Raw genomic sequence first — 26,950 nt, forward strand, 5'->3', positions numbered from 1 at the left:
CCTCTACATTTCACTTGTCTTTTCCTGCAGAAATAGGGACACTGATAATGTGAATAGCCAAGGTCATTCCCCCAGGGTAGGGAAGTCCAAAACCAGAGGGCACAGGTTTAAGGGGAGAGTGGAAAGATTTACAAGGGTCCTGAGGAGAGAGTTGTTCACACAGAGGGTGGTACCTAAATGAAATGAGCTGCCAGAGGAAGTGGTGGAGGTGAGTACAAATACAACATTTAAAAGACGCAAAAGAGTTTGAGGAATATGAGCCAAATGCATGCAAATGGGACCAGGTGAGTTTGTGAAAACTGCCAAAGGGCCTGTTTCCTTGCTATATGGCTCTATGTGTCCAAGTATTGGGAAAATTGATGAAAGAACAGAGAGGTGGTTGCTTTTCACTGGTGCAGATTCAATGTGCCGAAGGGCCTTTCTTTGTGCTGCAGACCTCTCTGACGCTACAATTCCATGTTAAGCACTCCATCAGAGGAAGTTAGAAGCATGGACAATAGGAGGAGGCAATTTACGCTATCCCACTTGCTCCATCCATTCAATGGGATCAGGGCAGATCATCAACCTCAGTTGCCTCTTCCCCTCACTTTCTCCCTTTGATCCCTTTAGCCCTGAGAACGATATCAAAATCCTTCTTGAAAACATTTGATATGTTGTGCTGTCCCTGCAGAAATCCCCACAGGATCAGCTTCCCTAGACCCTCTGCATCCCCTCAGGGAGGGAAAGGGTAATGATCTGGAACAGCTAGATAAAGCACTGAGCTTGACATCTTTCCCATTCAATTGATTCAAGCTATCGGCTCAACCAAGGAACTGCACCGAGCCTCAAAGCTGTCCTTTTCTCATGGAGCTAATTTGTCGATGGGACCTGAATATCATTGGCTAAGCCTATCACAGATTGCTCATCATGAATTCCCCTTGATGGTGCCCTGTCTTCCACATGCAGCCCATGAGAATGTAATGTACCTGCAATGTTTGCAGTAAGAGAGATTTTGACCAGTGACGCTGAAGAAATGGCTGATATATTTCCAAGTGAGCATGGTGAGTGGCTCGGGGGGGACTTGCAGGGGCTTGGTGTTCCCACATACCTGCAGCCCTTGTCCACCCAGATTGAAGTGGACATGTGTTAGGGAGGTGACATTATGCAGTGCATCTTGTCGACAGGGTCGCTGCAGCTGATCATTGTTGGTGGTGAAGGAAGTGGACGTTAGTGGATGTGGTGCCAACAAAGTGGGCTGCTTTGCCCCTGGATGGTGCTGAGCTTCTCAATTGCTGTTGGAGCTGCATTCATCCAGACAAGTGGGGAGTATTCCATCACACTCTTGATTTGCACCTTGTTGATGACGAACAAGTTTTGGGGAGTCCAGAGGTGAGTTATTTGCACCAGAATTCCCAGCCTCTGACCTGTCTTGCAGTAATTATTTTGATATGGTAAGCCCAGTGCAATTTCTGGTAAATTGTAACCCACAGGATATTAATAATAGGGGACTCAGTGATGGTTATACCATCAAATGTCAAGGGGCAACGTTTAGATTCTCTCTCAAAGGTAATCCCCAGTATGTTGATACTGGGGGAATTCAGTGATGGTAGCGCCATTGAACATCAAGGGGGTGCTGGTGAGATTCTATCATGATGGTAACCCCCTGGATGTTGATAGTGTGGGGATTGGGGAGAGAAATAGTGACGGTAACATCACTGACTGTTAAGGGGGCGCAGTTGGATGATATACCATTTGGCTATCCATAGTTCACACAAATCTTTCAAAGTGTAGATTTTACAACAGCCTGAGACTGTTCACCTTGGCAAAAACGTAAAATCTTGTTCGATTTATTTCTCCTTTCCATCCATTATTATACTGTCACTGAAGATGACATCTGTAAAACAAAATAGACAAATTCAGCACCTGATCTTTTATTTCCTATTTGGCTTTGTTTTGTTCCAGTTCCTGTTGACAGGGTTTTCCTCATCCTCCGAGCCAATAAAATGGAGGTTCCAGTTGGGAGTCGTCTTGTTCAACAGTGTGTGTTAAGCCAAGGTTCAGGACCCTACTTTCAATGGTACTTCCAACAGAAAGCCTTAAACAATGCCAGCCAGAATTACAACTTTAGTTTGGACAGGAGAGAGCTGGCAATTGAATCCTTCCAGGCCCATCTCCAAGGTTGATACTAGTGTGTCGTGATCAATAGGGGTCCCGGTGGAATGATATTTAATGTGACCAGTAATTCCATCAACCTCGTGGTTCCAGGTAACCCGTTCTTCATCATTGATCTGTGCTCATTCTTCAATGGGATCTGGCTGAAGACTTGACTTGAACCCTTGGAAAAATGGCTGGAGAAACTCATCTGCTCTGGCAGCATCTGTGGAGACAGAGAGACAGTAACAGAGTTAATGTTACTGGTTATAAATACAGAAAATGCTGGAAAAGAATTCACTGGGTCTCTCAGCATCTGCGGAGAGAGTGAGAAACATCCTTCATCGATAAGGGAGAGGTTTAAAGTTCAGGAGCAGGGATGTCAGGGTCATCTTGCTGCCATTACACAGCACACCCTGCAGTATTGTATGTGCAGTTTGGGGTCTCCTTCTCTGAGGAAGAATGTTCTCACTACGGAAATTGTGCAGTGAGGGTTCCCCAGCCTGATTCCTGGGATGGTAGGACGAATGGATGAAGGGAGGCTGGATCAGTGAAGCGGGGAGATCTCATCGCAACTTATGAAATCCTAACAGGACCGACGGGAATGCTGTTCTCAATAACTGGGAGTCTGCAAACAGGAAGTCATAGTCTAATTGAAATGGGGCAGGACTGAGATGAGGAGAAACGTCTTTACCCAGATAGCGGGAAGCCTATGAACAGGCTGCCTCAGAAAGTGGTTGGGGCCAGAACATGAAATGTTGTGCAGGAGGGAGTTGTATAGATTTTTTATGGGCGAAGGGGAGAGAATACAGGGGGACAGGGGACTGAGTTGGATGATCAGCTAAGATCCTGTGGAATGGGCACAGCAGGCTGGAAGGCTGACTGGCCGACTCCTGAAGCTATTTTTGATGTTTCTCTCTGAATGACCCAGTTGCCACCGAGAGCTTGATATATAGTGGTAGGAAAAATGAGGGACAACAATGTCTAATCGACAATGTAGGGAGACTAGTGCAGAATGATCTTTTGAATTTTGCACCAAATAGTCTGAGTTGGATTGGAGGGATTTTGTGAATGAGACAGGATGCACAGAAACAATGATGTCACTGCGAAGGTGAGGGTTTGGAGGGGAATTTTACAGACACGAGAGTTTCACTCCAAATGATGTGTGCTGGGGGGGGGCGGGGGGGTGGTGTTCAGGGCAACAGGGAACACTGGTGTTGGCATTTGGTGAATGAGTGATGTTATTGACAGAAAATCCCTCTCTGAACCCAGCACAAGCACACAGCGCTGAGATGGCAGCACACATTGTCCCACTGTTTCTGATCCTTTCTCTCCTCGCATTGCTTCCCATCAAACTCCAGAACAGGAAACAAGACGGGTGAGACACTCCGGCAGATAATCGGTGATCGTTCTTCAGTCACAGCTCAATGTGGGTTTCAAAGTAACATTGCTCATTTGTATTTGAGAGTGGGAAGCCTGTGAACAGGCTGCTTCAGAAAGTGGTTGGAGACAGTGAACGTGTGCAAGTGGGAGTATAATTGAAAGTCAGTGTGTATATGTGTGAGAGAGGCACACTCTTAGTGACACACACTTGCTCACAGACAAGATCTCTCTCTCTCTCACACACTCACCCACACATACTCACAGGCACTGCATCCACTCGCTTCCAATCCCGCCATCACTGACATTCAGCAGCAGCAGTGTGTACCATCAATAAGATGCACTGGAGAGCTTCACCCGAGATGCGGAGACAGCACCTTCCATCTCATGGCCATTATCATCTACAAGGCCAAGTGCAGCAGATGCACAGGAACACGACCTGCTACAAATCCTGCTCTGAGCCTCTCCCCATCCTGGCTTTAAAAGACATCAGTCATTTGTTCAGTGTCTCTGGGTCAGTAAATCCTGGAACTCCCTCCCTAAGGGCATCGTGCATCTACACACAGCACACAGACCGCAGCGGTTCAAGAAGTTAGCTCCCTCGACCTTCTCAAGGGGTCAAGTAGGGACAGGGGAAATAAATGCTGGGCCCAGCCGTTGATGTCCATGTGCCACGAGTGAATGTACTTTGTGAGGGTGTGAGCAGGCTGAATGAGCAGCAGATGGAATTACAAGGGAAGACAGACAAAGTAATGTGTTGTGTTTGAAAGATTGGTCAGCACAGATGTAAACTAAAGGGTAAAATTTGAATTATTGCTACCTGCACATCAGTCAAGGAAACCAAATTTATTTGCAAACAGGTGAAACCAAATATTTACAGTAAAACATTCCCATGTTTTCTCTCTCTCTCAGTTTTTCCAGCTGATTCTTCCAGCAGATCCCGGCAGCAGAGGTAATTTAGTGAGGTGTTTAGCGACTTGTAACAGCTTTCAAAAACAGTCCAAATGGGGTGAAAATTGCTGTGGGGTGCATACCCAACAATTTTACATGGTGGCAAATATACTATTGTGTCCGACTCATTTGCAAATTGAAAGCAAAACAGATCAAATTGAGGACACCTTCCATCTGACACTGAAATGTGTGGCTCAGTCACATCAATGATGGGGTTATCCATTGTAGTTAGAAGAATTGAAAAAGGCAACTTACCATCTGAACGGGAGAGAAAATTAATAATTTATTCGTGCAGATGGATCTGAATGTCCTTGTGCATGAATCTCAGAAATCTAGCATGCTGCTCCGGCAAGTAATAAGAAAGTCATTTATTGCTAAAGGCATGGAGTATAAACGTAGGGAAGTGTTGCTTCAACCGCACAATAAAGTGGAGGTGCTGGTGTTCGACTGGAGTGGACAATGTCAAAGGTCACATGACACCGGGTTAGCGCCCAACAGACTTATTTGGAAACACAAGCTTTAGGAGAAGCACACAGATACAGGATTTGTGGCATAGAGATGAAAATATCATTGAAAGGTATTGAGTGGAGAGTCGAATAATAAGTCTCTGCAGGTGATCAAAAGTGTTGACAGTATTACTTCTAATATTAAGTCAGCAACACACACCGCCCCCCCGCCCCGATCTTCAGGTAATCATCTTCCAAGGTGGCCTTCGAGATACACAACAATGCAGAATCACCACAGCAGAAACGGCCAGCCAAGATCCCTATCCATGAAGACGGCCTCAACCGTGTTCTTGGGCTCATGGCAGGCTACGTGTGACCCCACCCGCAGGTCTGTATTTGTAAAACGTTGTTCGCTGTCCTGTTCTGGCACCACCAGCTTGATAAATTAGTATGATCTCTCTACCTCCATTAGTTTATACAGTTTTAGTTTACTTATTACTTTGGTTAAACCCTTGGTATATGACTCTTGCACCTGTCATGTTATCCCATTCATTTTTTTGCAACACCATCATATTTTTAAGTTCTCGTAATTATCTCACTGCCTCATTTTATCGGATTTTAGCTCATCCCTTTGCTTGTTATTCAGCTGCTGACATCCTCTGAATGCTCTGAAACTACTCATCACCTGAAGAGACTGATTATTTGAGACTCCTACAAATTCTGTCTATGTGCCTCTCCATCGCTTCACCTGACAAAGGGGCAGTGTGGTAAAATCTTGTGATTTTAAATAAACTAATTCGACTATAACCTGGTGTTGTGTGACTTCTCAAATGTACAAGGCATTGGGATTTCTGCATCCGGAGTACTGTATAGTCCTTTGGTCCACTGACATGAGGAGGAAAGCAGTTGCATTGGAGAGAGTTCACAGCAGTTTAACTGGATTGATGACAAAATGAAATGTGAGCTTTGTGAGGAGAGACGGGTACAATTTTGGTTTCTTTACATGAGGGCGGCTGTAGTTGTATTGGAGGCAGTTCAAAGGAGATTCACTCGATTATTTCCAAAAATGACTGGTTTGCCTTAGTAGAGAGATTGAGCAGTTTCTCTGGAGTTTAGAAGAATGAGAAGAGATTAAATTGAGGGATAGAAGATGCTCAAGGGGAGAATTGAAAAAATAGATGGAGAGGAGATGTCTCTTCATGTGAGGCAATCTAGAACAAGAGAGTCATTGCTTCAGGAGCAAGTGGTGCAGCAGATCAAAAGCAGAAGTGAGAACAAACGGCTTCTCTCAAAGGGGGAGAAGATTGTGAATTGTTGTCGCAAGGAGAATTGAGACTTGCTTGGGAAACAATCTGAAAATACTTCCTTCCAAGCGAGGTGATGGGAAATTGAGCTGAGGATGTGAGTGAAGACAGATGCACAAGAAACTTCGATTATGCAGAGATTGGGCGAAGTCGACTGAATGGTGAGTGTGTGAATCTGTGAACTACCAATACTACAATATCATGTATTAGTCATTGTTCACACTGGTATTTATCCAATTGGGAAGACTGACAGAAACAAATCTTCTTTCTGTATGTGATGGAGAGAGTTTGGGTTGTTTTCTTTCAGGCAGAGAAGGTTGTTGAGGAAGGCGGAAATGACAGAGATGTGTAAAATGGGTAGTTTTGTAGAACAGAGACTGATGGGTTCAGGTACATAATTCATTGCAGACAGAGTCACAGGTTGACAGGGTGGTGAGGAATGCATTGAGCACGCTTGCCATCATTGCTCAGACATTGTGTACAGGAGTTCTGACATCATGTTGTGGTTGTACACAACGTTGTTCAGGCCTCTTCTGGAGTACTGTGTCCTGTTCTGGTTGTCATGTTCCACTACGGACATTGTTAATCTGGAGAGGGTTCAGAAAAAGATGTATCAGGATGTTGGTGGGAATGGAAGGGGTGAGTTAAAGAGAGAGGTGGCATAGGCTGGGACTATTTTCACCACAGCACAGGAGGTTGAAGGGTGACCTGATCCAGGTTCATAAAATATCAAGGGTATGGATAAGGAGAATGGCAGGTGCCTTTTCTCCAGGTTGGGGCAGTTTAAAACTCGGGTTCTTCTAAAAGTGAGAGGACAAAGATTAACAAAAATCATAAGGGACAATTTTTGTTTTGCACAGAGAGCAGTTCATGCAGGTAATGGACTTCCAGAGGAAGTGGTGGATGTGGGTACAGGACAGCATTTAAAAGACATTTGGGAAAGTACATGAATTGGAAAGGTTTGGAGGGATATAGGCCAAACACAGGCAGGTGTGACTAGTTTAGTTTGGGAACATGGTCAGCAAGGACAAGTTGGACTGAAGGTCGGTTTCAGTGACTCTCTTACGAAGGACATGGGCAGGGGCGGGGGGGGGGGTGATAGGAAGCAGCTGTTCCCTTCAGATGGGGGGTCAATGACAAAGGAAGAGGGGGCAACATTTTAAGGTGAAAACTAAGAGGCATAGAAGGGGATTTGAGGACTGTTTGTCCCATAGGGCGGTGAGGATCTGGAGAGTATGAAAATAAAACATCTGGAAGTATTTCAATCTGTCGTTGCGCCAGTGCATGAAAATGACACTTCGTAACTGCAGATTCTTCCTGATTTATGAATGTTGAATATTCGTACAAAAGAAGTCAGGAGTACGTAATTCATTTCCTTGAGGCTGGTCTGCCATATACCTGCCTTTAGCGTTTATTCCCTAAATAGATTAGCTGAACAAAAGAATTCTCTCTCTCTCAGATTGAAAATTAACAACCGATCCAGCATCTGCTGTTGTTTGTGGGAGCGAGTTCCAAACCTCTCCCACCCTTTGTGTGTGGAAGAGCTTCCTGACATCTTTCCTGAACAGTCTGGCCCTAATTCTCAGGCTACGCTGTCCGTAGGTCCAGAAACCCCAGCCAGTGGAAATAGTTTCTATTTCACCACACAGTCTTTTCCTGATAATATCTTTGATCAGGCCACCCCCTAACCTTCTAAATATGACATAACCCCTGAAGTCCAGGTATCATTCTTGTAAACCTACAATGTTCTCCCTCCAAGGCCAATCTATTCTTCCTGAAGTGTGGTGCCCAGACCTGCTTCAAGTGGGGTCTAACCAGGGTGTTGCACAAGTGCAGCATAACTCTGTGTCCTTGTACTCCAATCCTCTGGATAGAAAGGCCAGCATTCCATTAGCTTTCTTCAGTCAATGAATATCAGATTTAAAAAGAATCACAGAAATGTTTGGGGAAACTCATCAAGGACAGATATTATTTGCCACTTGACTGACTGTTTGCTGTTGATAACAGCTCTCTGTCTCTTCTATTGACCCTTTACTGATGAGCTGTGCTAGAGCAGAGTACTGTTCAGTAAAGAACACAGGGACACAGGATGGTAAACATTCGTTTTGTTCACAAACCTCAATATTCGAGAGCAATGGAGCAAAGCCAGAGAAATATTATTAAACTGTGTAAAAACAAAGGCTTTCCATTTGTCTGAGGGAGGTTGCTTGAGATGGATATGGCTCAACTTGTAAATTGTAGGGGAGACGCTGGTGTCCCCCGAAGGAAGGTAACACAGTATTGATATTTTATGAAATAGAAGGTACCGCAGATGCTGGAGAATCTGAAATAAAGGTGTAGGAGCTGGATGAACACAGCAGGCCAAGCAGCATCAGAGGAGCAGGAAAGCTGATGTTTCGGGCCTCAACTCTTCTTCAGAAAAAAAAAGGGTCTGAAGATGTGTCTCAGCTTGAAATGTCAGCTTTCCTGCTCCTCTGATGCTGCTTGGCCTGCTGTGTTCATCCAGCTCTAGACCTTGATATTTCACGATTTCATACCTTTGGAGGTGATATGGTTAGAAGCTGCCCTGATTGAGCCATTCCAAGAATCTCAGTCACAAGTGAGGAGTGTGAAGGAATACTCCCCAATTGCCTGGATGGGTGCAGCTCCAACAATACTTGAGAAGCTTGACACCATCCAAGGACAAAGGAGCCAGCCCCTGCTTATTGGCACCACATCCACAAGCCACCACTCCCTCCACCACTGACACTCAGTAGCAGCAGTGTGTACCTCCAGCAAGATGCACTGCAGAAATTCACCAAAGACCCTGCAGACAGCACTTTCCAGACCCATAACCATATCCATCTAGAGGGGCAGCAGATATATGGGGACCATTGGCCCCTGCAAGTTCCCCTCTGAGCCACTCACCATCTTGATTTGGGAATAGATCAGCCACTGCTTCAGTGTTACTCAGTCAAAATTCTGGAATTCCCTCCTGAAGGGTATTGAGAGGCTACCAACAGCAGGTGGGCTGCAGAGGTTCAATAAGGCAACTCACCACCACCTTCTCAAGGGGGCCATTGTGGACGGGCTGGGTGATAAATGTGGGAAATGCCCATGCCAGATGATTGAATAAAATACTTTAACTTCCCAGGCCTGGACCTTCCATTTCCCTATTGTTAGCTTGTTCTGGGATGGTTGGTGCACACTTTGTACCAAATGTTGACGCAAAATATCCCTGGAATTCATTGGACATCTCGCTATTTCCATTGTCAATTTCTCAGACTCAGCGTTGTTGAGTCACCTGCTCTGTGACCTGCTGTGAGAAATGTCTGCACATTGCCAACAGCTTCGGTTTATATTAGAACATAGAACAGTACAGCACAGAACAGGCCCTTCAGTCCACAATGTTGTGCCGACCATTGATCCTCATGTATGCACCCTCAAATTTCTGTGACCATATACATGTCCAGCAGTCTCTTAAATGACCCCAATGACCCTGCTTCCACAACTGCTGCTGGCAACGCATTCCATGCTCTCACAACTCTCTGCGTAAAGAACCTGCCTCTGACATCCCCTCTATACTTTCCACCAACCAGCTTAAAACTATGACCCCTCGTGCTAGCCATTTCTGCCCTGGGAAATAGTCTCTGGCTATCAACTCTATCTATGCCTCTCATTATCTTGTATACCTCAATTAGGTCCCCTCTCCTCCTCCTTTTCTCCAATGAAAAGAGACCGAGCTCAGTCAACCTCTCTTCATATGATAAGCCCTCCAGTCCAGGCAGCATCCTGGTAAACCTCCTCTGAACCCTCTCCAAAGCATCCACATCTTTCCTATAATACGGCGACCAGAACTGGACGCAGTATTCCAAGTGCGGTCTAACCAAAGTTTTATAGAGCTGCAACAAGATCTCACGACTCTTAAACTCAATCCCCCTGTTAATGAAAGCCAAAACACCATATGCTTTCTTAACAACCCTGTCCACTTGGGTGGCCATTTTAAGGGATCTATGTATCTGCACACCAAGATCCCTCTGTTCCTCCACGCTGCCAAGAATCCTATCCTTAATCCTGTACTCAGCTTTCAAATTCGACCTTCCAAAATGCATCACCTCGCATTTATCCAGGTTGAACTCCATCTGCCACCTCTCAGCCCATCTCTGCATCCTGTCAATGTCCCGCTGCAGCCTACAACAGCCCTCTACACTGTCAACGACACCTCCGACCTTTGTGTCGTCTGCAAACTTGCTGACCCATCCTTCAATTCCCTCGTCCAAGTCATTAATAAAAATTACAAACAGTAGAGGCCCAAGGACAGAGCCCTGTGGAATTCCACTCACCACTGACTTCCAGGCAGAATATTTTCCTTCTACTACCACTCGCTGTCTTCTGTTGGCCAGCCAATTCTGTATCCAAGCAGCTAAGTTCCCCTGTATCCCATTCCTCCTGACCTTCTGAATGAGCCTACCATGGGGAACCTTATCAAATGCCTTACTGAAGTCCATATACACCACATCCACAGCTCGACCCTCATCAATTTTTCTAGTCACATCCTCAAAAAACTCGATAAGGTTTGTAAGGCATGACCTACCCCTCACAAAGCCGTGCTGACTGTATTTGATCAAGCCATGCTCTTCCAGATGGTCATAAATCTTATCCCTCAGAATCCTTTCTAACACCTTGCAGACGACAGATGTGAGACTTACCGGTGTATAATTGCCGGGGATTTCCCTATTTCCTTTCTTGAAGAGAGGAATTACATTTGCCTCTCTCCAGTCCTCAGGTACGACTCCAGTGGAGAGCGAGGATGCAAAGATCTTCGCAAGTGGCGAAGCAATTGCATTTCTCGCTTCCCAAAGCAGCCGATGACAAATCTGATCCGGGCCTGGCGACTTGTCAATCTTAATGTTTGACAAAATTTTCAGCACATCAGCTTCCTCTATCTCTATCCATTCCAGCATGCACACCTGCTCTTCAAAGGTTTCATTCACTACAAAGTTCGTTTCTTTCGTAAAGACAGAAGCAAAAAACTCATTTAGGGCTTCCCCTACCTCCTCAGGCTCCACACACAAGTTCCCTATGCTATCCCTGATCGGCCCTACTCTTTCTTTGACCATTCTCTTATTCCTCACGGAAGTGTAAAATGCCTTTGTGTTTTCCCGGATTCCTTCTGCCAAGCCTTTCTCGTGCCCCCTCCTGGCTCTCCTCAGACCATTTTTGAGCTCCTTCCTTGCCTGCATGTAATCCTCTCTAGCTGAACTAGACCCCAGCTTCCTCCACCTTATGTAAGCTACCTTCTTCCTTTTCACTAGAAGCTCCACCGCTCTCGTCATCCAAGGTTCCTTAATCTTACCCCTTCTTGCCTGTCTCAGAGGGACATATTTACTCATCACTCCCAACAACTGTTCCTTAAACCGTCTCCACATGTCTATAGTTCCCTTACCATGGAACAACTGCTCCCAGTCCATGCTTCCTAACTCATGTCTATATATATTCCTGCCGGGTTGGCTCTCTGACCTTAATTATCTCTCCGTCTTTAATCTGGAGGCGGTCTTTGCTGTCATTTTAAAATTCTGTTCTCTAACCCTTCAATTCCCTTTGCTTATTGTTTCTGATTATAGATGATAGCAAGCTGGATAGTGGTTTGGTGTACTCGGCCATCACTATCCCAAAGCCAAGAATCACTGGTAAAGGATACATTATATATATTTTTATGACATTTCTGGCTCCGTGAAAGTGGAGATTTTCTCTGGTTCATCTCGACCCTCAGAAAACCCAGCCACTTTTAATATCACTGCTTTCCTCTTGCTTAAAGCCTGGAACAAAGACCTGCCCAAGCTACTCAAATCTTTTTACGTGATTTGAATTTACTAATCACGATAGTGTTTGCAATTCACCAAAAGCATTGTCAAATTCCATCAATGCCAACTAAATTGACAACAGGGTAACGGGAATTGGAAGAGGGAAACAGACACTGATGGCTAACTGCGATATTGTTCATCTTGTTTTGAGGGGACACCTAAAGTTTGGGCACTGTTTACTACCCCAATACAACAGCGTAATATCTGAGAGTGGCCCCTTCTGGCCTTAGTCACTGGGGCCATTCGCTCTGGGTCCAGCATCGTTCTCATGGGGAGCTTTGTCATTTGCTGTTTCTTTGATGACAGGAAGTTCGGTGGAGGGACAGGTAATGGTGAGGAAGCAGAGAGGCTGCAGAAGGGCATGGGCAGGCTTGGAAAGTGGGCAAAGAAATTGCAATGGAATACAATGGGGGAAAGTGTGGGGTTATGCGCTTGGGTAGGAATGGAGGCATTGACTGTTTTCCAAATGGGGAAGGTTTCGGAAATCTAAAGCACAAAGAGACATGGAGTCCCAGTTCAGGGCTCTCTTAAATTTAACATGCAAGTTCATTTGGCAGTTAACATAATACCAGCATTCATTTCAAGACGGCTAGAATACAACAGCAGAGACGTAGTGCTGAGGTTGTATAAGGCTCTGGTCAGACCGTACTTGGAATACCGTGTGCAGCCTTGGGCCCTGTATCTCAGGAAGGATTGCTGGCCTTGGAGGGGGATCCAGAGGAGATTTACAAGATCCCAGAGATGAAGGACTTGTCTGATGAGGAGTGGTTGAGAACTGTGTGTCTGTACTCAAAGGAGATTCAAAGGATGAGGATAATCTGATTGAAACTTAGGGAATATTGAGAGGCCAGAATGGAGATGAGGACATGAGGGGCACAGCCTCAGAGTGAAGGGATGACCTTTTCGAACTGAGATGAGCAGGAATTTCCTCAGCCAGAAGGTGATGAATCTGTGGAACTCATTGCCACAGAGGGTTGTGGAAAAGGGATTCGTAAAGGGATCAACTACCAGGGGAAGAAGGTAAGAGAGTATGGTTTAGATACATATCAGCCATAATTTGATGACGAAGCAGTCTCGATGGGCCAAATGGCCCAATGCTGCTCTGCTATTATGTGGTTCATAGATTCACTCTTACTGAGTGACCTGGAGGGGATCACACACTTTTGAACCTCAGAATAAGAGTGTTCTGTCCACATACTGTGTAGCACCCATGCTAAAATGCGCTCAGGTAACTGAATGACCAATACAACTTAAGGGCTAGCAGGAGGAGACCATTCAGCCTCTTGGGAGTCGGCGGCCCCATTCATTGTGGCACGGCTGACCCCATCTTGGACTCAGATCCAGTTTCCTGCCCCCACTCCCTTTCACCCATCATTGATTAAAAATATATCTGTCTCTTCCTCCAATTTGTTCCGTTGCCAACATCCCTCACACACAAGGGAACAGCAGTGTGTACACACAGCACAGCAAATCCCCCAGATTCACATCCCTCTCTCCCTTGGAGAGCAGCCATTCCTCCTTACCTCTGTTTTCAATCTGTCCCACCACCTTCTCTTGAAATGTTGACCTGTTGTTCCAGATTGACCCACATGAGCAAACATTCTCTTTCCTTCTCCTTCCCATCTTATATCCCTCAATTAGATCCCCTCTCATTCTTCTAAACTCCATAGATTATAAGGTGAAACTGCTCAATCTCTCTTCATAAGACCTTCCCCTTACCTCAAAAATGAAATGGAAAAAATCACCTTATATCTAGATAGTATCGTGAATGTAGAACAAATATCTCAAAGTGAGCTAGTCACAGTGTTGAAGAGGTCTACAGCACAAAAAGAAAAATAGCCCACTGAGTCTGTACCAGTCAAAAACAACCACTTCATTATTCTCTAATTCCATTTCCCCAGCACCCAGCCCATTGCCAACGCATCCCAAGTGCACATCAAAATCCTTCTTCAATGTGATGAGGGTTTCTGCCTCTCCCATCTTCACAAGTAGCAAGTTGCAGAGGCACCACCAGCCTCTGGATGAATGTGTGAGTGATAATGGGAACTGGAGATGCTGGAGAATCCAAGATAATAAAATGTAAGGCTGGATGAACACAGGAGGCCCAGCAGCATCTCAGGAGCACACAAGCTGACGTTTCAGGCCTAGACCCTTCATCAGAGAGGGGGATGGGGTGAGGGTTCTGGAATAAATAGGGAGAGATGGGGAGGCGGACCGAAGATGGAGAGGAAAGGTAGGTGGAGAGGAGAGTATAGGTGGGGAGGTAGGGAGGGGATAGGTCAGTCCAGGGAAGACGGACAGGTCAAGGAGGTGGGATGAGGTTAGTAGGTAGGAGATGGAGGTGCGGCTTGGGGTGGTAGGAAGGGATGGGTGAAAGGAAGAACAGGTTAGGGAGGCAGAGACAGGTTGGACTGGTTTTGGGATGCAGTGGGTGGAGGGGAAGAGCTGGGCTGGTTGTGTGGTGCAGTGGGGGGAGGGGACGAACTGGGCTGGTTTTGGGATGCGGTGGGGGAAGGGGAGATTTTGAAGCTGGTAAAGTCCACATTGATACCATTGGGCTGCAGGGTTCCCAAGCGGAATATGAGTTGCTGTTTAGGCAACCTTCGGGTGGCATCACTGTGGCACTGCAGGAGGCCCATGATGGACATGTCGTCTGAGGAATGGGAGGGGTAGTGGAAATGGTTCACAACTGGGAGGTGCAGTTGTTTATTGCGAACCGAGCGGAGGTGTTCTGCAAAGCGGTCCGCAAGCCTTCGCTTGGTTTCCAAAAATGTAAAGGAAGACACACCGGGTACCGGTGGATGCAGTATACCACATTGGCAGATGTGCAGGTGAACCTCTGCTTAATGTGGAAAGTCATCTTGGGGCCTGGGATAGGGGTGAGGGATGAGGTGTGGGGGTAAGTGTAGCATTTTCTGCGGTTGCAGGGGAAGGTGCCAGGTGTGGTGGGGTTGGAGGGCAGTGTGGAGCGAACAAGGGAGTCACGGAGAGAGTGGTCTCTCCAGAAAGCAGACAGGGGTGGGGATGGAAAAATGTCTTGGGTGGTGGGGTCGGATTGTAGATGACAGAAGTGTCGGAGGGTGATGCGTTGTATCCGGAGGTTGGTGGGGTGGTGTGTGAGAACGAGGGGGATCCTCTTTGGGCGGTTGTGGCGGGGGCGGGGTGTGAGGGTTGTGTTGCATTCCGCATGCAGATGGCCTTAAGGCCCTCTGCTTCTTCCTGTCCCGCAGGCCCGACCAGTCCCCCTCCACCGACACCCTCATCCGCCTAGCTGAACTCGTCCTCACCCTCAACAACTTCTCTTTTGATTCCTCCCACTTCCTACAGACTAAGGGGGTGGCCATGGGCACCCGCATGGGACCCAGCTATGCCTGCCTCTTTGTAGGTTACGTGGAACAGTCACTCTTCCGCACCTGCACAGGCCCCAAACCCAACCTCTTCCTCCGTTACATTGATGACTGTATCGGCGCCGCCTCTTGCTCCCCAGAGGAGCTCGAACAGTTCATCCACTTCACCAACACCTTCCACCCCAACCTTCAGTTCACCTGGGCCATCTCCAGTGCATCCCTCACATTCCTGGATCTCTCAGTCTCCATCTCAGGCAACCAGTTTGTAACTGATGTCCATTTCAAGCCCACCGACTCCCACAGCTGCCTAGAATACACCTCCTCCCACCCACCCTCCTGCAGCAATGCAACAATTCCATCCCCTATTCCCAATTCCTCCACCTCCGCTGCATCTGCTCCCACGATGAGGCATTCCACTCCCACACATCCCAGATGTTCAAGATCTTCAAGGACCACAACTTTCCCCCCACAGTGTTCGAGAACGCCCTTGACCGCGTCTCCTGCATTTCCCGCAGCACATCCCTCACACCCCGCCCCCGCCACAACCGCCCAAAGAGGATCCCCCTCGTTCTCACACACCACCCCACCAACCTCCGGATACAACGCATCATCCTCCGACACTTCTGCCATCTGCAATCCGACCCCACCACCCAAGACATTTTTCCATCCCCACCCTGTCTGCTTTCCGGAGAGACCACTCTCTCCGTGACTCCCTTGTTCGCTCCACACTGCCCTCCAACTCCACCACACCCGGCACCTTCCCCTGCAACCGCAGGAAATGCTACACTTGCCCCCACACCTCCTCCCTCACCCCTATCCCAGGCCCCAAGATGACTTTCCACATTAAGCAGAGGTTCACCTGCACATCAGCTAATGTGGTATACTGCATCCACCGGTACCCGGTGTGGCCTCCTCTACATTGGGGAAACCAAGCGGAGGCTTGGGGTCCACTTTGGAGAACACCTCTGCTCTGTTCGCAATAAACAACTGCACCTCCCAGTCGCAAACCATTTCCACTTCCCCTCCCATTCTTTAGATGACATGTCCATCATGGGCCTCCTGCAGTGCCACAATGATGCCACCCGAAGGTTGCAGGAACAGCAACTCATATTCCGCTTGGGAACCCTGCAGCCCAATGGTATCAATGTGGACTTCACCAGCTTCAAAATCTCCCCTTCCCCCACCGCATCCCCAAACCAGCCCAGTTCGTCCCCTCCCCCCACTGCACCACACAACCAGCCCAGCTCTTCCCCTCCACCCACTGCATCCCAAAACCAGTCCAACTTGTTTCTGCCTCCCTAACCTGTTCTTGCTCTCACCCATCCCTTCCTCCCACCCCAAGCCGCACCTCCATCTCCTACCTACTAACCTCATCCCACCTCCTTGACCTGTCCGTCTTCCCTGGACTGACCTATCCCCTCCCTACCTCCCCACCTATACTCTCCTCTCCACCTATCTTCTTTTCTCTCCATCTTCGGTTTGCCTCCCCCTCTCTCCCTATTTATTCCAGAACCCTCACCCCATCCCCCTCTGTGATGAAGGGTCTAGGCCCGAAACGTCAGCTTGAGTGCTCCTGAGATGCTGCTGGGCCTGCTGTGTTCATCCAGCCTCACATTCTATTAGCCTCTGGATGGAAGTGTTTTCCCTCATTGGTCCCTCCATCAAGGAGGAAAAGTTTCTTCCTGCTTACACAATCTATGGTCCCTCATCATTTGATACATCCCTATCATGTCCAGCCTCTCAATCTCCTCTGCTCTAAAGATAACAACCCTGATCTCTCCAATCTCTCTCCATCACTGACACTCTCCAGCATCTAAGGCAACATCCTGGTAAGTCTGCCTCTACACCCTCTCCCAGTGCTTTTAGATACATTCTGTCATTAAAGTGTCCTTTATTTACACGTCACTGTGATATTGCATCAGGTGGGAAACACTCAAGTTATTTTGCAGTGAAAAAGCTGGCAGATAATTTTTAATCAGCAAAGTTACGTTTTAGCAGGTGGTTAATGTCGAGTCACTGTTGTCTCATTGCAGAGAAAGAGAGAGAGAGAGAGAGAGAGAGTGAGAGAGAGACAGCAACAACTGTTTTACTGTTTAACCTGTTGGTCACCACATCTAAGGCAAAGGGGAACGATCATTCACAGCAATCTCAACCAGTGCAGGAACTGAACCCCGCGCTTTCAGCACGACCAGACAATCAAGCCCTACATGGCAAAAACATTGGTGGCTCAGTGGTTAGCACTGCTGCCTCATATTGTCTGTGTGTTTCCGCCAGGTGCTCCAGGCTTCTCCCATTGGTCTAAACGTGTGCAGGTTCGGTGGATTGGTCATGCTAAATTGCTCATAGTGTCCAGGGGTGTGTAGATTAGGGAGATTAATCATGGGAAATGCATGGTTACGGGACAGGGTAGCAGCGCAGGTCTGGGTGGGATTTTCCTTGTAGTTTAGTAGAGACTTGATGGGCCAATGGCCTACTTCTACACTGTGGGGAATCCACTACTGTCAATGTTTAGCTCAGCAGTGTGGGTCAAGTTATTCTGATCTGAGCACTGCACTTTGATGAGATTCACTTTCAATTTCTAAACTAATGGGGAGGTAATTTTGTCAGATGTCCAAGGGGTACTCTGAGGACTTGAATTTGAACCTTGCTGTGGCAGGTGATGGATTTTGAATTCAACATTAAACAAAGCAGATCTGGAGTTGAGATTTTAATGATGAACATTGTCAGGAACAAAGAACCATCTGGTTCACTTGTGAAGACTAACATGAGAAGGCATTTCTTCTCTAAGGGAGCTAGGAATCTTTGGAACTTCTTGCCACAGCGAACATGTGTATTTGTTGCATCGGGGGGAGGCAGATGTAAGGCTGGGATTGATAGATTCTTGATCAGCCAGGGAATCAAAGGAAAGGGCAGGAAAGTGGACACGAGGAATGGTGGATCAGCCACAGTCCAACAGAATGCAGGCTCGAGGGGCTGAATGGCCTCTTTCCATTCCTGTCTTTGATGGTCCTTTTCGGAGCGAAATCTGCCGTTCTTACCTGGTCCACTCTGCACTTTACTCTTATCACTTTGCGGACACCTCATTCACTTGCTCGGCATGAAGGCAATCTGTCGGCGGACATTCTGAGATTGGCATCCATTGCCACCTTGGCAGAGCTGGCCACGCCCTGTTCAGAGTACAGAGAAAAACCATCATCATCGTCAGTTTTAGGCTTGTTCCAATGGTGTGCGTTTCTCAGAGGAATTGGTCTGTGTAATAACCCCAGATGTTCACAGCTCATCCTGTACACTCTCACTGTCTTCCAGATAAAGTGTTATTCTCACCACCCAGCCCCTCTGTCCCCCACGCTCACTGTCTGCCCCCTCTGTGCCTGTGCGCTCACCACCCACCTCCTCTGAATTTCCAGCTTGTAGACTTGACACAGAAATGGTTCATCCAGTTTAATGTTGATCAGCGAGAGGTTATCTGCTTTGGGAGCAAAACCAGGAAAACAAATTGTTATCCAAAAGGTGACAGATAGGGATGCGGGGGCGCAATTAGACCTGGGAGTACCTCGTACACCAGTCACTGACAGTGAGCATTGCAGCAGCAGCAGACGGTGAAGAAGGCAACAGGACGGTGGCCTTCATAGCGAGAGGGTTCGAGTCCAGGAGCAGGGCTGTCTTGCTGCAATTGTACAGGGAGAGACCACGTCCTGCAGTATTGTATGTGCAGTTTGGGGTCTCCATCTCTGAGGAAGGATGCCGTGGCTATGGAGGGAATGCAGCCGAGGTTTCCCAGACTGATTCCTGGGATGGCAGGACTGATGGATAAGGAGAGGCTGGATCGATTAGCATTATATTCACTGGGGTTTAGAAGAATGTGGGGTCATCTCATAGAAATCTATAAAATTTTAACAGGACTAAACAGTGGTAAACACAGATGTTGCTGATGGCCAGAGTAGGGGGCGAGGGTGCGTGAGTCCAGAATCAGGCAGTCACAGGCTAAAGGAGACGGGAAGGACTGAGATGGGGACAAATGTCTTCACCCAGCGGGATTCTCTGCCACACAAAGTGGTCAGGGCCAGAGCAGTGAATGCTGTTCAAGTAGTTGCATGGAGTTCTTCGGGGCAAAATGTCTTGTACAGCCACATAATAACATCCCAACTGCTACACTCAGTGTTAGAACTGAAAAAAGACAAGTGTTCCAAACTTGCTATCCACCCGTGGCTCCACTTAATGGAACTATGTGTCTGGACCCCTCGATCCCTCTGTTTGACAACACTCCCCAGGGCCCTAGCCCCTGCACTGGTTTGGCTCACCAAAGATGCAACACCTCCATATTTGTCTAAATTAAACTCCACCCGCTAGTCCTCAGCCCATTGGCCCAGTTGATCAAGTTCCTGTTGTACTCTGAGATAATCACCTTCACTGTCCACGAGGCCAACAATTTTGCTCCTGCTCCTCATTTACTACGTTTCTGTATTGCCCTATTTTCAGGCTGATCAACCAGACCTGCGTCAGGTTTCTGCAGCTGACAAATGGCTAAGCTTTGTTGCCATTCTCTCAGCCAGACATCAATTCCAAATATGAACTTGCCTTGAGAAACCATCTGAATAACTGTCTCACACATAACTCTGAGAGAGCCAATTTCTCCTGCTGTAGCATGATCTGACCCTTGATGGCAGGGATTTGAGATTTTGTGCTGTCCATTCCCAGCTTGAGTATCCATTTGATCTCCTGGTCAGTGGGTCAGGGCAGATAAGCCAATGAATTGAATCTACTCTGCATTTATTTTTTTTTTATTGTGGTGAGCTGGAAATAATTCTAGGCAGGATTGTTCTCCAGCTCTATCTAAATTAGCCTCTAAGTTCATCATTTTCAAACATACATCCAGCTCTCTTTTCATACCTCATATGGAATCCACCTCCACCACTCTCCCAGGCAGCACATTCCAAATCCGAACAACGTTCCGAGTAAAGATGTTTCTCCTCATCTCACTCCTAGCTGTCTTGGTGACAATCTTGAAATTGTGACCCTTGGTTACTGACATAGTGGAAACAGAGTATTGAACTTCACTCTCTCAAAATTCTTCATAATTGTGAACACGTCCATAAAGTTTCCTTTTAATCTTCTCTGCTCCAAGGGGAATAAGCCTGATTTCATTAATCTTTCCATGTCAGTAAAATCTTTCATTCCTGCTGTCATTCTCGTAATCTCCTTTGGACCCTCCCCAGAGGCTTCTTCCTTAAGTAAGGTGCCCAGAACTGAGAACAAACACAGTCTGAGCAATGTGGTCTTAGCAATGACTTGTAGAGATGTAGCATTACTTCCTTGTTTTGAGACTCAATGTCTCTATTTTTAAACTCAAAGATCCTTTGAAACTGCTTCACAACTGTTTCAACTTGCCTGGCCACCTTCAGAGAATAATGCACATGAACCCCAAGATCTCTCTGCTCAATACTCCCCTCAAAGCTGTACCCTTAAGCTTGTATTGTCTCTCTGTGTTTTTATGAGCAAAATGCACAAGCTCATATTTTTTCTGCATTGAAATATATCTGCCAGGTCTCTGCCCATTTGGCCAACTTGTCAATGTACCTGTGAAGTCACTCAGTGTCATCCTCACAATTCACTCTTCTCCCTGGCTTAGTATCAACTGCACATTTAGAGATTTTATCCTCAACACCCAACTCCAAATCATTTATATATAATCAATACAGTTATCAATACATACCTGCCAGTTTCACCAAAGTCAATGGGTGAGTATATTTACCAGTCTGTTCTTGTTAGTTTCTGCACTGTGAATGAACAGTGACAATATTACCCTGTATCTGTCAGTTTCTGCTGCGTTAGCATGAGTACAGTTACCAATGTATGCCTCTCTGTTTCTGTCTTGCAATTTGTAAATGTTCTTATCAAAATATACCTCTCAGTTCCTGCTTGGTGAATGTGAGTGCTGTTACCAATATGTGTCTGTGAGATTCTGCTCTGTGAATAGGAGAGTCTAGTTATCAGACTGTACTTATCACTTTATGCTCTGTGAAACTGGGAATGCAGTTATCATTATGACTGTCAGTTTTAGCTTTGTCAGTGAGAATGTAGTTTTTAATCTCTCCCTGATAGTTACTGCAGTGTGAATGCCTGACTGAAATTAGCAGAAACCAAAAGAGACTGATAACTATAAACACATATTTACATTGTAGTAAATGTGTCATCATCATCGGTTTGTGTGCTTCTTCGATATGCACAAATGGGTTTAGTTATTGATCTGTACATGTCAGTTTCTCCTCGTTTATCAAAATGGTTTAGTTCTCTGAAAGCCAGTACTATTCTCTGTAACTGCATGATTCACGCTGTGACAGTTATTGTTAGGATGTTGAGGCTGCATCTTAATCTCTTCTGCATTGCGTGATTTATGAGTTGAGTGTCAGTCCATGTGGTAGTTGAGGGGATGGAGAAGTTGAGGACATGGGGTGATAACAGGAGGGGAACTGCTTTATTCTGAGAACCATTCTGATGAATGGTCACACATTTCTGATATGGTTAGAGAATGTGAGATCTGTGGCATCACTAATATAGAACATAGAACATAGAACAGTACAGCACAGAACAGGCCCTTCAGCCCACAATGGTGTGCCGACCATTCATCCTCATGTATGCACCCTCAAATTTCTGTGACCATATGCATGTCCAGCAGTCTCTTAAATGACCCCAAATGACCTTGCTTCCACAACTGCTGCTGGCAACGCATTCCATGCTCTCACAACTCTCTGTGTAAAGAACCCGCCTCTGACATCACCTCTATACTTTCCACCAACCAGCTTAAAACTATGACGCCTCATGCTAGCCATTTCTGACCTGGGAAATAGTCTCTGGCTATCAACTCTATCTATGCCTCTCACTATCTTGTATACCTCAATTAGGTCCCCTCTCCTCCTCCTTTTCTCCAATGAAAAGAGACCGAGCTCAGTCAACCTCTCTTTATAAGATAAGCCCTCCAGTCCAGGAAGCATCCTGGTAAACCTCCTCTGAACCCTCTCCAAAGCATCCACATCTTTCCTATAATACGGCGACCAGAACTGGACGCAGTATTCCAAGTGCGGTCTAACCAAAGTTTTATAGAGCTGCAACAAGATCTCATGACTCTTAAACTCAATCCCCCTGTTAATGAAAGCCAAAACACCATATGCTTTCTTAACAACCCTGTCCACTTGGGTGGCCATTTTAAGTGATCTATGTATCTGCACACCAAGATCCCTCTGTTCCTCCACACTGCCAAGAATCCTATCCTTGGTTCTGTACTCAGCTTTCAAATTCGACCTTCCAAAATGCATCACCTCGCATTTATCCAGGTTGAACTCCATCTGCCACCTCTCAGCCCATCTCTGCATCCTGTCAATGTCCCGCTGCAGCCTACAGCAGCCCTCTATACTGTCAACGACACCTCCGACCTTTGTGTCGTCTGCAAACTTGCTGACCCTTCCTTCAATCCCCTCATCCAAGTCATTAATAAAAATTACGAGCAGTAGAGGCCTAAGGGCAGAGCCCTGTGGAACCCCACTCACCACTGACTTCCAGGCAGAATATTTTCCTTCTACTACTACTCGCTGTCTTCTGTTGGCCAGCCAATTCTATATCCAAGCAGCTAAGTTCCCCTGTATCCCATTCCTCCTGACCTTCTGAATGAGCCTACCAATACAACTGCTCGTTTCTCACCGAAATCAGAATCACAGATATGGTACAGCACAGAGGTGTACAAAATGAACAGAGGTAGAGATAGAGGAGTGGAGTTAGCTTTGACGAGGGGACATGGTTTTAAAGTGAAAGGAGGTAGATATCGGGGAGACGTCAGAGGTAGGTTCTTTGCTCAATGTGTACCTGTCAGTTATTACTCTGTGAATTTGTATCTAATAATAATATTCTTCATGTCAGTATTTGCAACATAAATGTGTGAGCATATGTCTCCACCACTCCCTGTCAGTTAGTAGTTATCAATTATCAACCTGTACCTGTCAGTTTCTGGGTTTTGAATGGGAAATGAATTTCTCATTCTCTCCTAGTCAGTTTATGCTGTGTAAATGGGCAAGAAAAATGATCAGTCCTTGCCTGTCAGTTTCTGCTGTTTGAATACGAATGTCATGATAAAACTGGACCCATCAGTTCCCGCCATGTGAATGTGAGTTTTAACATCAGCTTTCTTTTGTCTGTTTCTGGAATGTCAACGAGTCGTCGTAGATATCAATCTGTACCTGTCAGTTTTTACTGTTGTGTATCAATGTGCCTTGATTCTCTGGAAATCAGTAATATTCTCTTTGACTGAGAGATACATTCTGATATAGCTATTAGGGTGTCCAGACAGGCTATTAATCTCTTCTGCATTTTGTGACTTCTGCATTTACTGTCAGTTGGCAGGATCGAGGAAGGGTCATAGAAGTGGGGCTGCTTTCCTCTGAGAACCACTCTGAATCAGTAACACGTTTTCTAGTTTGCGTGCTGAGTGTGGGTTTTCTATACCGCACGTCCCGAATGCTGGTTCTGTGTGTCAGTACGGGATCTTTTTTCTGGGTTCTGTAGTATCAATGAGATATTTAGATTCATTTTCTGTTGGACATTTTTAGTGCTCTTTCATTAAAGAGAGTTATGTTCTGCACCTATCTGTCTATTTCTACATTATATATTTATACTAATACTCTAAACAACAGAATGTCATTTCCTTCATCACCAGGATCAGAATCAGGATGAGGTGCAGTGCAGAAGTAGACCATTCTGCCCATTGTGCTTGCACTGGGACATTCTATTCTGCATACTAGTTTCCAGTAGTTGGTGAGAACGTGAGCTTCTTCCACTCACTCCTCGTGTCTATCTGGTAGTGCCAACTTGACATTAATTCTGTAGTTATCAGCCTTTGAATAGCTGGAATGCCAGCTTTGCGATGTCTGCAACAGTCTCAGGTACTGTATATGGATTTCATTCTCCTTTCCTGTTCATTTGTGGTTTTGTGTCTGAATGCAGCATAAACTCTGCAGATATTCACTGACCCTATATGATTGAGGGATTAATTTTGCACTGACATTTGTCCTTACCAGTGAGGCTTAATTTCGTTGCATTCAATCTCAGTTTTTTTCTTTTAATTTGAGTGCACAGTGGACTTTGTCAATCATAACTAGACAATGTAACAAATAAACATCGAACACCAAATCTCCTCTCTGTTGTGATTGGTGAGTTTGTGCATCAGTTTACATTTGTCCATATCTGGAAATCTGTGTAAGGATAAATTTCATTATCTTCCTTTCGTCATTCAATGACTGGCTGTGAGCGAGTTTTCTTGCATGCTCCTCGTCAATATATCTTTAAAGACTGTTACTGATTTATGTCACACTGACTGTTTCTGTATGTCTCCTTGTGTTTCTAGCTCATGTCATGTCATCATCTGATACTCCTCATAAGGTGTGATTCATGTACTGTAAAACAGCTTTTTCATACATTGACTCTTGCAGAAACATGTCCACTCTTTCTCAGTCTCTTGACCAGAATGTCAGCATGGATGAAGTGAGTTTTCATCAGTACTTTATTCAGTCTCTGGTATTATCTGTTAATCTGCTTCTCATTATTTGTCATTGTATTTCACAGTGCATGAGTATCTTTTTAAAATGAACACATCACTTTCAGAAGTTGCAGGAGTGTGTTTGATTTTTCTAATCTCTACTGCTCAACATGAATGAGTCTTCATCTAATCCACTCAGTGTCAGGGCCTAAAAGTGAAGGCATTTCTCCCTTTGTCAGTCTCTGATTGTGCGTTTATTCTAGATTGGTCAGTCCCTGGTCTGAACGTGCATTCCAAATTTTGCTCATGTGACTGGCATCCAACAGAGAAGAACATGGAAACTAACATGCGTGTAGCAGGGAAGGTCGAGAGTAACTTCAAACCCTTTGTAGAAATTTGAAAACAAAATGAAAGGAGATGTACAATGTTTCTTGTTGGACTGAAGGAAAAATTAAAAGCAATGTTAAATCCTGTAAGGTGAAGAAATGGAGAATAATGTTGCCATAAGGGTGAGGACAGCAGTTCCTCTGCAGCCTCGATACATTCATAGAAATAGAATGCTGACTGATTGGGTTTAGTGTTGTTAGCTGTTTTTCATTGGCGCAGACCCAAAGGGCCAAAGGGCCTTTTTCTGTGCTGCAGACTTCGATAACTTGAGGTTGTTTGGGGAGATCACTTTGAATGTACCATTTTCTATGATTTGCAGCGTATACAGAACGTTTGGTTGTTCCATATTGCAACATGCACCTTTGGACAGTGAGAGTGTGTGTGTGTGAGTCAGAGGGTTAGAATTATTCCACAAAGAATTAATTCTGTCCTTCTCATTTACTGATAAGCTTCATATAAACGTGTTTCATCCAAGTTAGTAACTCTTGTCCTCTCAGTGAGCAGTTTCTTCCCATTTCTGCACTGAACTGAGGTATGGCTGTTGCCACTATGTTACAGCATGATCTATTTGTTTGTCTTGATTTTAAGTTTGAAAATGCCCTTAGTCAGTGCAGATTTAATACTGTTCCCGAGTGTCTATTCCAGATGACCGTTCAGTCTATCCATCTTCAAAACCGGTGTCAATGTCAATGGGCTACATACCTGCTGATTGTTAGAAGCAGCTAGTCACACATGGCTTTCTACCGAGGAAATATGATAACATCCAGGTCCTTCCAGTATTTGCCTGGAGGAAGAGAGAATACACGCTTCCTGTAAAATCCTGAAAATGTGAGATAATAGGAACAGCGGATGCTGGAGAATCCGAGATAACAAGGCGTAGAGCTGGACGAACATAGCAGGACAAGCAGCTTGGCTGCTGTCTTCATCCAGTTCTACACCTTGTTATACAGAAAGTCTGGCAATATTTCCACTGTTCACGGCACAATATCTAAAAACAGCGTGAAACAGAAGCCAATCGATGAATTTCCATCAGTGCTGAGAGGATAAAAAATACCACAAGACTGACCCCCAGCAGCTTCTTGCCGCTGTGTCTCCCTCAGCAGGCCCACACACAGACCGAGAAAGGCCTCTCTCTCCCCGCCCCCAGGCCGCTCTCTCTCCAAGTTCCGGGGCCAGTTCCTGCCCCGCTCGGCCTCTTACCAACAGCCCCCGGTTCTCCCTGAACTGAGCCCGAATCAATGCCGGTCTCGGAGCCCCCCTCTGTGTCCCAGACTCACATCTCGATGCGCTGCCGGAAGGAGCCTGCTGCTCCCTCGCTTCCCTGGGCGCTGGTCTCTCCATTGCGGTCTGTTTCAAACAAACCTCTTCCACTCACTGAGTCAATGCCCCTCAATGGCAGCGCAGGGGGAGGGCCTCACGCATGCGCTGCTCTGGGTTGTGTGTGACAAAGGGACAGGGCAGTGCAATGTGTCTGATGGGGATGCTGTTCAGAGGGTCGGTGTGGGCTTTTAGTTGGTCTGAATTGTCTGTTTCCACACTCTAGGGATTGTATGATGATTCTATGAAGTTTGCTGCAAATTAGGTGCATAAATGTGAACTATATGCTAATGTTTTGAACTGCTCATATAAACTACTTTCC

At 46.0% G+C, this 26,950-nt stretch overlaps 1 long non-coding RNA gene and 1 pseudogene across 2 annotated transcripts; one reads left to right on the forward strand and one right to left on the reverse strand.

Moving 5' to 3' along the window:
- LOC132207281 (uncharacterized) overlaps window positions 1-26,950 on the forward strand; it is a 656,210-nt pseudogene that overhangs the window by 625,525 nt on the left and 3,735 nt on the right.
- LOC132207288 (uncharacterized) lies at window positions 1,887-26,681 on the reverse strand. 2 transcript variants are annotated; one of them, XR_009443419.1, is made up of 4 exons: window positions 26,589-26,681; window positions 26,014-26,095; window positions 18,440-18,568; window positions 1,887-2,356 (listed from the first exon to the last, which is right to left on the reverse strand). It is a non-coding gene; the product is annotated as an uncharacterized LOC132207288 (long non-coding RNA). The 2 variants fall into 2 exon arrangements; XR_009443418.1 differs by lacking the exon at window positions 26,589-26,681 and adding an exon at window positions 26,378-26,402.

The sequence above is a fragment of the Stegostoma tigrinum genome, chromosome 44 (assembly GCF_030684315.1).
Source record: "Stegostoma tigrinum isolate sSteTig4 chromosome 44, sSteTig4.hap1, whole genome shotgun sequence".
Classification (NCBI taxonomy): Eukaryota; Metazoa; Chordata; class Chondrichthyes; order Orectolobiformes; family Stegostomatidae; genus Stegostoma; species Stegostoma tigrinum.